Source organism: Ornithodoros turicata, chromosome 3 (assembly GCF_037126465.1).
Source record: "Ornithodoros turicata isolate Travis chromosome 3, ASM3712646v1, whole genome shotgun sequence".
In the NCBI taxonomy this organism is placed as follows: domain Eukaryota; kingdom Metazoa; phylum Arthropoda; class Arachnida; order Ixodida; family Argasidae; genus Ornithodoros; species Ornithodoros turicata.
This window is the reverse complement of record NC_088203.1, coordinates 28,634,607-28,651,531: the sequence shown is the minus strand read 5'-3', so window position 1 is coordinate 28,651,531 and position 16,925 is coordinate 28,634,607.

Here is a 16,925-nt window from a genome sequence, read left to right as displayed (position 1 = left end):
TGTCTATTGCTTGCATGGTGAAATGCGCAGGGGTCAATGCGTCGGGGTGACGCACAGTGGTTGACGGAACACGTGCGGGGTGACTGGTGCGGGTGAAAGGCGATAATGAATCTAGATTTAGAGTTGTATATAGAGAGAGTTTGGCCATCTTTTGATCTGTTGCCGCTTCACGGGCGGAACCTGTTTTGACGTCAGAGTCGGTATTGATCCGCCCAAAAAGCTTGAATCCAAGCGATATCCGCTTATCAGTCAGCAGGTAGGCGCCATCTTGATGCAGTTCACCGGCTGGTCGACATGTACTTTTGTAATGCTCAATGTAATCTACCAGGGTCGCCGGGTTATGACCCACAGGCGCCTGTGAAATGGGGGCTTTGTTACCAAACTGAAAGGATTCAAGGACGAAGGGGTCTCGAAAGACGCGGTGCATTGGAAACAACACCCGAAGCAATACTCGTATCTTCCCCTTGCATCGTGACCAACGCTTTGCATCAACATGGCGTCGGCCACCGGTTAACGACTCGACAGCAATTGAGCGCGGCGAGGGATGTACACACTTTGAGGTAGAACGACGTTGCTTATGTGAAATGTTGGAAGTTCGTTTATTCTAAAGCGACCACGAGTTCCCTCTTCCTTCTCTTCAATATTACAATGACGATTGTTCTCCTTCTTCTTCTCCCCAGGAAGATGGCCGCGATCCACAAGGGAGATTGGCCAGGGCTAATTCAGTATGATATGAGTGTGACAGTGACACTAAGGGCTAGAACCGGTTGGAGCCGGCAACGAATGAGATGAGATTATCTGCGATGACGGGATTCCATTTTCCGGTATGGGACGCACCGAACGAGAGTAATGCGCATAATGAGAGAGGCACGCTAAACCTTAGCAGTGGAAGGGTGAGGGACTGTAGGCGAAGGCGGCGGTAGGTACTACAGTCGAGAACAAAATGTTGGAGGGTTTCGTCGTGACCGCATTCAGGACACCCTGGGGAAGGTTGCACCCCACTGCGATGGAGGTAAAAGTTAAGCGGGAGGGCAAGACACCGAAGACGCGTCAGACAGACTTCTGCACGTCGAGAGCGGCAATAGCGCGGGTTCCAAGCAAAAGAGAGGTGTTCATAGCCGAGGCGGGGAGGAGGCCGAGCAAGGGATAGATAGCGTTTGTAACGGGCACGGACAACGGCAGCAACCGGCGGGAGGATAGGAAGCACGGGGCCGGACAGGGCCATCTTCGCCAGGGTGTCAGCGGCCTCGTTGAGCGGGAGCCCACGATGGCCTGGAACCCAGGTTACAATGAGGTGTGATATGTGAGAGGGGGCGAGTGAGGCCAGGACTGGGAACAACGAGCTATCGCGACAGTCCAAGGCCGATACCACAGATAAGGAGTCGGATATGAGAAGTGCCTTACAGAAAAGCGGGGGCACTTTGAGTAGTGCGAGGACCATTGCCAGGAACTCGCTCTCGTAAACAGGTGTATAGTCGGGCAAGCGAATAGGAAAACGGGCGTCAAGTTGCGGGATGACAATACCCACACCGGCCCGCTCGTCCGAGACAGATGCATCAGTTGCGATGATGAGGTGATCGGAGAACCGAGAAAAATGGCAAGTCAACACAGTCTGGAGATGATTCAAGGAGGAGTGCTTCGTGCCGGGACGAAATATATCGAGAACCTGGACGGAAATTGGCACTGGCGGGGGCAGAGGTGGGGCAATGTCTACAAGCGAGACGTTCTTACATGCTAATCACTTCCTTTTCCTTTGTACAGCAGACATCACAAGATATGAAGACACAAATACGATTGAAATTGTGTTACACACTCCCCCCGCAATGAGTTAGCTCATTCTTACACAATATCTAAAGGGAACAAATGTTGAACGGCACGCCTCAAAGTTGATCCATAAGGAAGTTTTACCACACAGGAACGGACTCTACCGTATCTACCAGGAAATGTTTGAACAACACGACACATCTTCCAAAGTCCCCTCGGCATTTTTTCTTCTTTCAAGATAACCAATGCGTCGACCTGCAATGCCGAAGAATTTGAAACACTTTGCCAATGAGCGGTCATTGGTTCGTGTAAGTACTCACCTCCACCAGAATCGTTCCAGTAATGATTCTCGATACCGCACGGCTCTTTGAAGTTGTTGCTGGCTTGACGTAGGAAACCTTGTAGTAGGTAGTACGGAAGTCGGCAACCTTGTCAGCCGTTTCCCAACTAAAAAACGCGAGGGTGTTAGAGGCTCGGTCTCTGTTGTCTCTGAATAGACAAATGTAATGGGTCCGGAGTTCAGCGTCGCCTCCACTTCAGTAAGCACCGTGACTAGCTCGTCGAGCTTCAAGGTGCTTCTTCCCAGTGCCTTTCTGAGGGCAGTCTTGACCGACCTCACCAACCTCTACCAGAATCCACCCCACCACGCCGCTTTTTCGACTATAAATTTCCAATGTAGGTGGATCCCGGAGAAGTAATCCATGGCTTCTGCACTGCGAAGTGAGTTCCATAGCCATCGAAGATCTTTCGATGCGTGTTTAAACGTTAGGGCGTTGTCTGAGTAGGTCGTATGACAAATCCCTCGTCTTGATACGAATCTACGAAAGGCTAAAAGAAGCGTTGGACTACGCAGGTCGGCAACTACTTCCAAGTGCACAGCCCTTGTGACAGCGCAAGTAAATAGAACTATATAGCACTTGCAGCTATTTGTCGCATTCTTGTAGTAAAGTGGTCCTGCGAAGTCCACCCCGACTACAGCAAATGTCCTTCGTGACTCTGTTTTTCGGGAGTGGAGCAGGACGCTCTTCCGCATGCCTCACACGCCACCTCTGACATGTAACGCATTGGTGCAGTACGAATTTAACCGCCTGTCTTCTTCTAATTATCCAAAACCTATCTCGCAACTCTATCTCGCAGACCGCCGTGAAGTAAACCAATACGCGAGCCCATAATTAATTTCTTCGTGAAGTCGTGAGACTTTGGTAGAAGTATTGGTTGTTTCCATGAAATATCTTCTTCGCTTTCCTGAAGTCTTCCCTTCAGGCGCAAGATTCCGTCAGGATCCAAGTACGGGGAAAGGTTTCGAAGCGGAGACTTTTCGTCGATGACTCCAATGTTACTAGTCAGGACTTTGTACCCTTCCGAGAAACTCTCCCGTTGCGCTTGCTGAATCAAATACTTCTCGGCCTCAATATTCTGTAGTGAGAGGTCCCAATTCCTTTGTGCGGTGTCGTAGACCATTCGAAATAAAACGTTTGACCCACGCGGTTATCCGCTGTACCTTCACAAGCGTACTGTATCTGGTGATGTCAAGCATCGCACGCGCTTCAGAGTTATCCATTGCCCCTGTAATCAACACCACTGTCTTCTTTGCTTCAAGGTCGACGATTGTCTTGGGTGGCTGTGGAGCTCTGAGCCCCAAGGCAGATCCTAGAGAATCGTTGGAGGAGAGCCATCTCGGTCCATCCCACCACAATTCGTCTTTTAACAGCTGTTTCGGTAGCACCCCTCGCGTGGTCAGGTCAGCAGGATTGTCCATTCCAGGGCAGTAGTTCCAGTTGGAAGGATCACTGAGACTGTATTTCCGTTACGCGGTTTGCTACGAAGGGTTTCCAGCGACTTGCGTTACCCTTGATCCAGCAGAGCGCTACGCTGGAGTCACACCAATAACTTGTAGGGCAATTCTCAATGTGTAGTGCGCGAATCACACAGTGTGATAGACGCGTTCCTATCAGTGCTCCTAAAAGTTCGAGTTGTGGCAACGTGACACGTTTCAAGGGTGCGACTCTAGCCTTCGCAGCCACTATCCTCATGTTGACATGTCCAGCTTCTGTTTCTTCTCTGAGGTACACAACAGTGCCGTACGCGTGAATACTTGCATCACAAAGGCAGTGTACCGAGCACCTTGACGTCTTTCCTTCGGTTAATAATGTTCGAGGTACGGTTATCTGCGTGATGTCTGGTATTCCGGTCATCTATCGCTGTCATTCAAAGACAAAATCCTCCGTCAGTGGGTCGTTCCATCCGAGCCCTTTCTCCCATACTCGTTGGAATAGAATCTTCGCCTTCATAGTGTATGGGGCAAGAAATCCCGGAGGGTGGAAAATCCTTGCTGTGGCTTGCAAAAGTGAACGCTTGGTGTCCTTCCTATGAACGAGGAAGGCTTCAAGTGCGTCCATGGGGAGCTGCAGCGTGTCCACTTCTGTGTTCCAACAGAGCCCCAGTACCTTCTTTGGTTGGTGACGAGGATTGCCATCCCCTTCGTGCTCGGGCTTTTCTCCAAACTTATGCAGTACCGCTATGGAGTTTGTTGCCCATTTCCTCAAATTTATTCCGGCGGACCTAATTATATCTCTAGCTCCATCAAAAAGGCGTTCGGCTTTATTGTTCGTAGGGACACTTGTCACAAAATCGTCCAACAACAGCTTGCATAAGGATGTCAAGGTCGGGTCCGATGAAGAACAATTTTCAAAGTGACAACGGAGAGTGGCTGCCATAATGAAAGGACTTGACGAGGCCCCAAATGGGACCAGGGTCATCCTCCAAACCTCAATTTCTCGTTCTGGAATGTCTTCTTTTGGCATCGTCGCATACCATAGAAACCTGAAGGCATCCCTGTCAGTTTCACTCAAAGAAATTTGGAGAAATGCCTTCTCGATGTCTGCAACCACTCCTATCCGGAACTTGCGGAATCGAAGAAGCACTGACAACAAGTCAGGATTAAGGTTTGACCCAGAATCCAATACGTCGTTCAATGAGGGAATACCGGGAGCGCTGGAAGAAGCATCGAAAACAATGCGAATCTTGGTGATATCCCTTTTTTGGTTGACAACGGCACAATGTGGTACGTAGTATACCGGCCCACTCACTGTCGCAGGTAAGAGTACCTTCTCTGCATGACCCTCTACTAGATACTGCTTAATCGCCTTGTCATGCTCAGCCAAGACATTATCGCTCTTCAGGAGTTTTGTTGTCAGGGAACGGAGTCTCCTTCTTGCCACTTCTTCATTGGACGGCAGGTCTGGGTGACAGGTCTTCCACGGCAGATATACTTCATATCGGCCTTTCACGTTTCTCACTGTAGACTTGAACGACTGTAGAACAGCATCTTGATCGGTCGTGATATCGTTGTTCTGAATTCCAATATGTTCCAAATCCCAGCAGACAGCTCTGCTTCTTGTGGTCCGACTGCTACCCTCATGACGCCCACGCTCGTGCATACAGTAGTTGACGCTGTATGGACCGTGTACTGTCGAACCAAAAACTGTATTCACCACCACCAGATCCTCGTTGATGTGCTTCGTCCCGCCCGTAACAACTCTCCAGTAAACGTCGGCGCCTATAAGCATTTCGATGCCGCGTTCACAGCTCACGCCAGTAGCGGAAAAATCATCAACATGCATTCCTGCCTGACGAAGCCTTGAAATTACATCGCTGTTTGGTAATTCCATGACATTGTTGCATATGTCCTGCATTTCCAGAGCTTCTATCCGTTGTTCTGTTCTGTCGTATTGACTTCGTAGCCAAACTTCGACGCAGCGACAACTCCTTTTGCAGGGAGCGTCATTGCCGAACGTGTGAAGTGTGATCTGTTCCATTCCTACTGGCCGACAGTTGAGTTTCTCCGAAAGAGATCGCTTAATGAAAGACCTCAGGCTTCCGCCATCAAGAAGTACTCGCACCAGCTGACGTTCGGTGTCGCTCTCTGCCCAAGCCTTTAAGGTCTGAAGCAGAACAGTGTCTCTGGCAAAACTTGCAGAGCTCAGGCAAGCAGGCGTGATCAGCGTTGACGATTGTGTGGTACTCAGACGTGGTAACGGATCGCACATAACAGTTAGATGTCTGCCTCCGCAATTTAAGCATCGAAGTCTATTGGCATTCCTACAGTCCCTTGAGCGGTGGTATTGTCGACCCCACCGAAAACATCGTCCCTGAGACATCAATTTGTCCTGCTTCGCTTGAAGTGGAATTTGCGCGGAACACCTCTCAAGACTGTTCATTAGATCTACAAAATATACAACTTGTCTCTTCCGCACCTACTGCCAACGCCAGTCCTGAAGGTGGATATTTCGGTAACCATTGGCGCTGTAGTCTCTCGCGGCTAGTGATCTCAACCCTGAGAAAGTCTAAATACGAAGTTAAGTCTTCTTCGTTGTCGATGTGCTTGCTGTCATACTCAATGTTGAGATCGCCTGGAACAACCTTTATTAACGCAGAAAGTAGTAAGACACCGTATGACGTTGACGCAACGTTCAGAGCCTCGAGTGATCGAACACCCGTCATCACTTCGTCATACAGCCCCCGCAGTTTCGTTACTTGGCTGGAGTCGTTGACTTTGGGCAAGTTCAGAAGTCGCGCCAAGTGCTCGTCGATTATGAGGTTTCGCTTATTGAATCCTTCTTTCAACAGCTTCAAGGCAACATCATAATTATTTGCAGTGAGTGACAGTTCAGATATTACCGTTGCAGCCTTGTCGGTGAGATAACTCCTTAGATACTTGAACTTGTCGATCTTATCGATTGACTGGTTTCGATTAATGGTTGAATCAAACTGGTCCCAGAAACTGTTCCAGTTAGGAAGATCTCCATTAAACTTTGGAATTTCTAGCTTCGGTAGCTTCACCGCTGTCCGCATAGCATTCGTTGAAGTTTCGACTGTACTGTTGCCTCCTGCAGCTTGTCTCTGCCCTCCCGATGTGTTGGCAGCAATTCTGACGTTCTCATCGCTTAGGTTTTGCAAGGCTCGAGACTTTGCGATGCATATATTTTCTTCATTCGTTTGCGAGCTCGCAATCTTGTCGTCGTATTCTTTGTCATCTGCAGTCTAAAAAATAAAACTCCTTTTTAGGTGTAATTGGCGTGTATTTGGGGTGTATCAATTGCTTTACTCCCTTATGTGTAATAAGAACAAGAATACATCCTGTTTTTGGTCTGAAATGGGTGTAATATGTGTATGTCCCGCCCTGCAGGGTGTAATTTCGAGAATTGGTGTGAAAAAGGTGTAGTGGCCATCAAATTTCTAATGCTTCGCTACGACAGGAGGTCTGGCAACAGTGTGCTCTTTACTCTAAACGCATTCTTTTCACTTGCACTGGACTGCACTACCCTGGACTCCACGCAAGACGGGTTTTCGGGAGCTGCACTTTCCAGCTGAAATGAACTTTATTAGTAATGCCTTTCTTTTCAACAGGAAAGTGCAGCACGCAAATAACCCAGTTCACATCTGGTGCAGGAGGTGCAAGCGAAACGAATACACCTTCTGTGTTCTCCAGCTATGGCGGTTGGAGTTAGTTGTGGTAGTTTTCGTGTTCTGTGGGGAGGTCGTTTGGTGAACTACAGGTCATTTGACCATCTGAGTTTAGTATGCACTGCAAGGATTATGGTTCCGGGTCTCGAACAGATGCAAGCAACAGATGGGCCGTGCCCATCGGATCCAGCAGCTTGTCCGAGCGTCTCGCTGCAGCGTGCTGTTTGGTAAGTGTTGTCGGTGTAGTTTGTCTTGTCTACTACGGGTATTTTGAGATTATGTTTGAACCTAAAGTGGAATGCACGGATTAGATCAGAGAACAGCGGGCGTCGCGTTGTAACGGTCACATGTGGCCATTAGGCAAAGTCAAGGGTATACGTAACAAACGAAGTTGGTGCGATTTGTGCTAGCAAGTAAAGCAGCTGGCAAGAGTCAACAACTCAAGAGGCAAGAGGAAGTGGGCAATGAAACCACAAGGCCACAACCCTTTGATATCCGGTCAGATGTGCTGAGTCAATGGCTGTGCGCGTCTTCTGAACAAGTCCCTGGCAAGTTTGTGTGTTGGCGATGTCAGAATGGTGTAATTGGTAATACACCTGACCAGAAATCAGAGAGGTATGGGTTCGGGTGTCGCTACCGACACTTCGCTGACCCTTAACCGATTGCAGCTTTGTAAGGACATTGTGATTGTGACACTATGATTGTGTGCTTCTTAATTTCTACGTTATTTTAGTATCTGATTTTTAACTAGCCACAATATTACCATGGTTTTGGCGTAATATAGCATGAGTTACTTTTGCGCCAATAGAATTCAATCATCATCATTTATCGATTGCTTTACTTTCTGTTTGAGCTGCTTGCATGTTGACGAGGGCTGTGTTTGTGTATATTCTTAATTCTTCTCTAGCCTCAGCCATCTGCGTAACTATCATGTAATTTGTGGTTCGCCCTTAATTTGATTAAGGAATTTCACAGTTCATTTTTTCTTTCACTACAGAGGCAGGACTTCTCTTGGCCTCACCGTAATACCTTCATCCTGGTTGACATGTTGGTGGACACTTTTATGTTTTGTATTGTGCGGTGACTATGTAATTCTTATTGCAGTGCATGCAGTGTATTATAGGCAATCCAAATAATGAATACGGCTGTTATTTTAACGGTTGTGTTTCTGTTGCCCTCGGCATAACACCCTTACTGAAGGATGTTGTCTTGCCTGGGGGTGTAGACATACACCAAAAAGGGAGTCAGTTAGGGTACCGCTAGATTACACCAAAAGAGGTGTTCAGAGAACACCCATTCTGAGGGGTGTAGTTTTGCCAGAGGGTGTATATATACACAAAAAAGGGAGTCAGTTAGGGTATCGTCAAATTACACCCAAAAAGGCGTTATATTTTTTAGAGTGTGTGATGAGCGCTTCTGTAGATGCGTTCAACTGTTGTAATGCGGCCTCTTTTACCTTCAGTAGATCTAGCTTCTCCTGAAGATCACCCCTGAAGCTAGTTGAGCGTGTTCCATCGATTAGTTGCTTTATCCCACCGATGAGCCTCGTAGCGGCTGCTCGAATCGTTCCTCTCTTGAGTCTCAAAAGTTCCATCGTTGAGTTTCACAAGTAGTCGTCGATCTCGTTAGTAATTCGTTAACGTTCTGTCCTCCCGGGTTTCGGCACCAAAAGATGTACACACTTTGAGGTAGAACGACGTTGTGAAATGTTGGAAGTTCGTTTATTCTTCTTCTTCTTGTTCTACCAATGAGATGATGGCCGTGAGCCACTAAGGGAGATTGGCCAAGACAAAAGGGGCAAAAGGTGTTTGCCTATGTCTATGTCTGTGCAGTAATGGTAGGGACTAAGGCCAGGTCAGATCAAAGTAACTTATGACATATATGACGTGTGATGACTAATACATGAACTGGATATGCGCGTGTGTAGGAATATGCGTATGACGACTATACACGGGCAAAAGGATGACTGTATGAATGTGTGTGAACGTGAAAGTGTATGAGAATAGGAAGGAAGTGCCTAGAAGCTGTTGGAGAGCACGATGTAGGATACAAGACCCGCCACCACAGCCCTATGACAGAGCGCAGTGTGTGATGCTCCGAGAGACAGCACTGACGCCAATGAGAGTGGGGCTCCTAACAAGCGCAAGGGGGTCCAGATATACCTGCGGCATAATTGGCCAAACTGAGAACAGGCTAGCAAAAAGTGTTCAGTCGTTTCATCCTGGCCACAGTGGGAACAAGCAGGGGACAAAGACCGTCCAGCACGGTGGAGGTAAAAATTTAGCGGCAGCGCCAGGCATCGAGCTCTCGTCACCAAGACTTCTGTCTGCCTGGAGCTGCAGAGGTTAAGGTTCCACGAAAAGACGAGATGTTCATATGGCGGGCGTGGGGGGGGGGGGGGGCGCCTCTCTAATATGTATAGTTTACTCAAGCGCCAGTCAGGAAGACAAGAAAACAGAACACAGCCGAACTCTAATATAGGTCGGATGTACAGTTTATAAATATATAGCAGAGCAGCCCTGCGCATACCAATGCGAGGGCTGCAGCAACGATGAAGTATGCTGAGAGCTTTCGACGCCTTAGCGCTCAGGTAGTCGATGAGTTGGGACCAGCACAGAGTCTCATCATACCACACACCCAGGTATTTTCGCTGCCTCACCTGACGGACAGACTGGAGCCCCACCCTTAGATCAATAGAGATGGCCGCATCCAGCGGGAAGACGATGATAGCAGACTTAGCCACGTTGAGCGACAGATGGACAGAGCCCAACCAAGTGGACAAGGTGTTCATATAGGCTTGCAGCTTCGCATACAGCTCTGGCAAAGATGGTGCCGAAGCGAAGAACGCGATGTCGTCGGCATACGTTATGGTGACGACTTCTCGGTCACAAGGGAGAGAGCTCATGAGAATGTTAAACAGTATGGGGGACAGGACCGAGCCCTGGGGGACGCCTTTACTCTGGGGATACGCTGAGGAGACAAATCGGCCGCCGGCGGTTTATTCTTCTTCTTCTTCATCCCGCGGAGAATGGCCATTAGCCCCAAGGGAGATCGGGAGATTCTAAAGCGACCACGAGTTCCCTCTTCCTCCTCTTCGATATTACAATGACGATTGTTCTTACATGCTAATCACTTCATTTTCCTTTGTACAGCAGACATCACAAGATAATATCAAGACACAAATGCGATTGAAATTATGTTACAAGGGACATCGGTCAGCCGTGACGTCGCATTAGAAGATTCAAGTTAGGCTTCTCCTAATGGCCAAACTCTCTCTATAAACGTCTCTGTCTAGATTGTGATGGTAGCGCCACTAGCGGATTTTGTACGGAGCCTATCCATTTATAGCGAGCTTAGCGAACCTCGTTTTAGAGGCTTCTTCTTAGAGGGCCGTGTTTTAGAGGATAATTTTTGAAAAATGGCGACGCGTTATGGTTTGGCGAAAGCCGGTTTAGGGAATTCTTGAATGATTGTAAAAGTTCGCGATGACTTCGATTTCGTTTCGTACGTGAGAACGTAAACCTCTTTATGGAATTTGTAAAGGTCCTACGCCGAGACTATGAGGACGCGAGGTCGCAATATAGCTAGTACTGTCTTCTTCACAAAAGAAGTGTTACAGTGAAAAAGTTGGTTTTCGCGTGGACGTTAATGACCTGCACACTCTAAAAAATGATGGGAGGGGGGTGGGGGGTCGAAGTAGCTTGCCGTTGTTGACAGCATAAGAGTGGGCCTCCTCATGACTATAGCAACAACAACAAAAAAAAAAAAAAGACAAAGAAGACAAGAGAGCTGATGAGTTCAAAATGAGGCATAAGCAGGATGAACGATACTGATGGGACGGAGATGCACTGTAGAGGAGAGGTGCACTAGAGTGGTCTTTCCGCAAGTCCCGTTTCTTGAAGAATCAACAACAACAATAAATGATGAGGATGAGATAGGGTCTTTCACCGCGGTGGTGCGGTACCCTACCACATTGCACGTGGAACATTATGGGAAGATGACGATGGGAGGATGAAAATACAAGAAAGAACTACAGCATCTGGAGCAACCCAGTGGACGACAGGAAGTCCACGAATAGGTGAAGAACCCCACAATTTAGCACAGGATCATCATAGGGGCCAATGAGTGCAGCTAATGTGAGCGGCCTCTTGCTGATACGGGCAAGCTCATCACACAATATCCGCCTTTGCGGGCAGTAGAGTGAACATTCCATAAGAATGTGCTGGGCGGTCGCCACGACACTGCAGGTGGAAGAGAGGCCCGTGTCACAGCATCTGATCATGCACTTGAATTGCGGGGTGAAAGCCACATTGAGCCGGAGTTTACGCAGGAGGGAAGTAAAATGGCGTAATAGACGGGCAGGGAAAGAAAACGACAAATTTTGGTCTACCGAATGCATGAGAGATTGAGCCGTGATGTCCCGGCGCCATTGCTGCAGAGCCAAGGGTTGAAACCATGCAGTTAGCAGGGCCCTTCTGTCACCTCTCGACAGCACAATGGGCACGGCTGTTGGGGACTCCTGGGCAGCCGCTGCTACTCTGTCAGCCTCCTCATTGCCTCTTAGACCGCAGTGACCTGGAATCCACAGCAGGGATATATGATGACCTTCATCATGTAGACGCTGAACTTGGTGGAGAATATCTACTACGATGGAGGCTAGAGACCCACGGAGCCCTGTGGTTGCCACACATTACAGAGTTGCGAATCGGTGTAGACCACCCAGGCACGCGGACGAAGTTGGAGATCTGCTGCAGAAACAGTAGAATGGCATACAGCTAGCTCCGCCGATGTCGATGACGTACGATGTGACAGACGATGTCCACGTGTGACTGCATTAGATAGTACTCGCCCGTATCATGCTTGTATAAAATCAAACAATTTATCTTTGGTTGTGTTGCCTGACCACAGTGTGCTGCTTTCTTTATGCTATGAGTGCGCCACAGTGTTACGTTCTGTCTTACTGCTTCCTGGTGACATCGAATTAAACCCTGGCCCTCGTACCGAGGATCAAATAACCCATATCCTACAGAGCTTATCAATACTGCCCCGCATCGAAGCCGGACAGGCCGAGCAACTCAATGAAATAAAAGACAACAAGTCAAGGATAAATGTTACCGACTCCAAGGTCAGCGATCTAGCCATAAAGGTTTCTGCCATAGAGTCTGAGCTGTCATCGCTTCATGAAGCCCGCATTAAAGTCCGAGATCTGTCTATTATGTCAGGTTCGCTTGCAACTAGTATAAATATAATGAAAGGCAAAAAGGATTACCTGGAAAATCGAATGCGTAGAAACAACCTCGTGTTTCATGGTCTTAGCGACAGTCCCTCTGAATCTTGGGCGAATTCTGAGTCTTAGGCGCTTGACTTTTGTAAAGAGAAACTTGACATCATTGTATCCCCGTGTGACATAGAACGTGCTCATCGCGTCGTGCGTTACCGGCCAGACAAGTGCCGAACTATCATTGTCAAATTTGCTTCCTACAAAATCAAGGAAGATGTGTTAAGCAACGGTCATAAGTTCAAATCCACTAGTTACTGCGTCACCGGCGACTATTCCTTTGCGGTTCGGACAGCTCGAAGACATCTCGCGTTTACCAAAGCTCAAGCTGTCCCCTTTAAGTTACGTTTTTACAAGTTGTTGGTTGGAGGGAAAGTGTACATTTTTGACCATGTATCTTCTAAAGTTGTGGAACAGGTATCATAGCATCCCAGGTGTCTTATGCCACGTGAAAACTCCTCTTCATGTCCCCTCTTTGTCTTATTTAAGAACATTAGAAGTGTCATACCAAAGTGAGACGACCTGTTCAGCTTGATCGCCTCGTCTGACGCCGACATAATCGGTCTCACAGAAACATGGTTGTCTACGGACGTTTCTGACACGGAAATATTGCCCCACAACAACGAATTCAAGTATTTCCGCCGTGACAGAGAGGGTAGGCGAGGCGGAGGCGGGGTTCTCATTGCCGTCAAAACCTGTATCGCATCATCAATTATTAACACAACATCCTGCTTAGAGATACTATGGCTAAGTGTCACTTCTGTGTTTGGGATTTGTTATCGGTCTCCTAGTGATCGGTCTGATTTTGTTACTCACCTACGCAATGATATATCGTTCATCTCAACCCACATCCTTAACCACTGCATTACTCTCATAGGTGATTTCAATCTATCTAGCATCACATGGTCCAATGAAGGTGCTATACCTAGTTCCGCTGCCATTGACAATGATTTCATCGATATGTGTAGTGACTTCAACCTCACCCAGGTCGTAACGTTTCCTACATCAAATACTCTTGACCTCGTATTATCATCTGCGCCTGACACCATCGAATCTATCTCAACAGTGGGGAGCTTAGTGATCACAAAGTCCTGCATTTCTTCTTCCGCATAAACGCTCCTCGCCAGCGTATTGCAAGAAAGGTAATAAACTTGTATGATAAAGCCAATTTCGAAGCCATCAATCACGAGCTAAACAACTCAATTTCTTCTTTCATAACCAACAGCGCTCTACACTCAGTCGAACAAAACTGGACGCTCTTTAAAACAACGCTACTTAATCTTGCCGACTCCCACATACCCAAGATATCTATTCCTTCTTGTTTCTCTGCACCATGGTTTACCCATACGCTAAAATTGTTGTCCAACAAGAAGAAACGATTATTTAGACACGCAAGCGCACAAGCACCGGTAGCGCCTGGAGCAGATATCGTTCGTGCTTATCACAATACAAGCGATCGCTGAGGTTAGCGAAGCACAAATACTTCCAGATTGACCTCCATTCTATCCTCCGTACTAACCCCCGCAAGTTTTGGAATATAATCAACCCGCGCTACGGTTCGGACATCCAACTTACTAACGAGAACGGCCTGGTGGTTGAACCATCTGAATGTTGCAACGTTTTTAGTTGTACCTTCGCCAGCGTCTTCACGGTCGAAGACCCCTTGGCCCTTCCCTTACCTCCACCATCTCCATACCCTCCCATGGAACCGTTAGCCATTACGGAACCCGGTATTATCAAAATAATTGACTCGTTAAAGCTCACGTCCTCAGCAGGCTTTGACAGTATCGGTGCTAAACTTCTGAAAAGCACTAAAGAGACTTCTCCAATCTACCTATCTGTCATCTTTTCACAATCCGTCAGCACAGGTCAGGGACCATTAGACTTGCAATTAGGTAAAGTCATCCCCGTCCACAAGAAAGGAAATAAGTGCTCCCCAGATAACTATCGAACCATTTCACTTACAAGTGTGCCATGCAAGATCTTAGAACACATAATCTACTCTCACATCATCAATCACTTAGACTACCTAAACATAATTTATCAGCACCAACATGGTTTCCGTAAGGGTCATTCATGCTAAACACAACTTGCGCAATTTGTACATGACCTACATGACAACCTTGACAAAGGCTATCAGACTGACGCTATCTTTTTAGATTTTTCTCGCGCCTTCGACCGTGTTTCTCACAATCGCCTGCTAGTAAAACTCTAATGCATGTCCATTGACTCGTCCATCCTAACCTGGATCTCCAAATTTCTCACTACGCGCTCACAGTCAGTCGCAGCTAATTACCACACTTCCAGATTCGTCAACGTTGCGCATTCCGCAAGGCACTTTTCTTGTCCACTACTCTTTATGATCTACATTAACGACCTCCCGTCTCACATCACTCCAAATATAGGTTGTTTGCTGACGATTGTGTAGTTTATAGACGCATAACCACTACTAATGACCTCACTAACCTCCAACAAGATCTCTTAATAATACATGAGTGTTGTAAGAAGGGGCTTATGCCACGAAACAGATAAATGCTGTCACGTCCCCTTTTGCAGGAACAAACCGAAATTTCCTCATCCGTACCGATTCGACACTGCTATTATCCCTTCTAATGCATCTTACAAATACTTAGGCGTCACTTTACAATCTAATCTGTCGTGGAATCTGCATATCGCTAACATTACTGCCAAGGCTACTCGTACTTTAGGGTACCTGCGACGTAACCTCCATTTAGCTTCAGCTGACATCAAGCGCCTTTCCAATCTAACCCTTGTCCGCCCCCAGCTTAAATATGCTTCCGCCCTTTGGGATCCTCAGGCCCTGTGTTTATGTGAGGAGATTGAGAAGTTTCAAAACAGGGCTCCAGGATTCATTCCAAATAACTATCACCGTGGCACTAGCATCTCTGGACTAAAACAATCCCTTGACCTTCCACCACTACATCGACGAAGGGCCATAGCCAGCCTCTGTCTTTTCCACAAGATGTTCCATCCTCCTCTCGCCCTGTACGACCATACATTGTACCAGCTCATTTAATCTCTTGTCGCATTGATCATCAATACAAAGTGACACGTTTCGCCTGTAAAACATCAAGGTTCACCGGCTCATTCTTCCCGCGCACATCGGTTGCTTGGAATACCATCTCACACGACATAGTGTCCCTCGTTTCACTCACTCGCTTCCACGACGCTCTAGATCAGGCCATCTCATAATCATTCGAAACAGGGTTTTGCTCTTCCACCTTCTCGACCTTGCTTGTTAATTGTTGAATTGTTAGTTAATCCACGACTACTAAAGTGATTATGCCGTATTTATGTCATCAGGTATTTGTTATAACATGTATTCTTCTTTCAACGTTTTATTATCGTTGTATTGTTGCATCACCTACTCTCCCATGTAATGACCTTTTAGGGCCTTTAGTTTATGAATACATGAAATGAAATGAAATGAGATGGTACAACAAAAGCAGACGACGAACCATCCCGTGTGGAAGATCCATCAGTGAAGACGGCAGTGTGGTCAGGATATTTGAGGAGCATCATGTCCGCTGCCAACTGATGAGGAACTAAAGGTGGCACTTGATGCTTTGGAACCTTGAGGCCAGGGACAGATAGGGAGAGTCAGTGGAGTGCAAGCGACCACGGAGGTCGTTTTGGGAACTGTTGGGTGGATTGTGAACGGAGGAAGGTGAGACCTCACTTTCATTAGACACTTGAAGACAGCACTTTGGCTTAGCCGATAAATTTTTGCTAGAAGGGGATGACGACGACATGTAATGGCGAATGGTTTCCATCTGCCGTAGGATCTCTATCGGTAGCTCACGGGCTTCGGCTATCACCATTCGAGTTTCCGCGGCTCTCCGAACACCAAGACATATTTTCAGGCTTCGCGCAAGTATACACCGAAGTCTCTGTTATTGAGTCTGGGAGACGCCATGCAGGACAGGGAGGCTGTACAGTGTGCCACGAACTATGGCGTGATGGAGGGCCAGAAGGACTTCTCATCCATTCCCCACTTAGATCCGGCAAAGTGACGGATGACACATATCCACCGGTGGGCCTTGGTGTCTAAGTGGTCGACATGCTTCTTCCAGGACAGGCTGGAGTCCAGGATGACCCCCAGAAATCTGTGGTGTTGCAGAAAACTTGTGTGAGCGGCGTATTACCAATGGAAAGCTGGCACTGGCGCAAATCCTTCTTAGTAAAGGCTAGCGCTGCTGTCTTTTCAGCCGAGATATCCATGCCTGCTTCAGTGAGACACCGCCAAATCCTATCCAGCGAAAGCTCAAGACGACGGCGTATGGCTGGCCGTGATTTCCCAATTGTCCAAATACAAATGTCGTCGGCATAAATGGAAATTATAACTCTTCGGCTGACGCAGGACTTTAGGCCTGCCATTACCAGATTGAAAAGAATT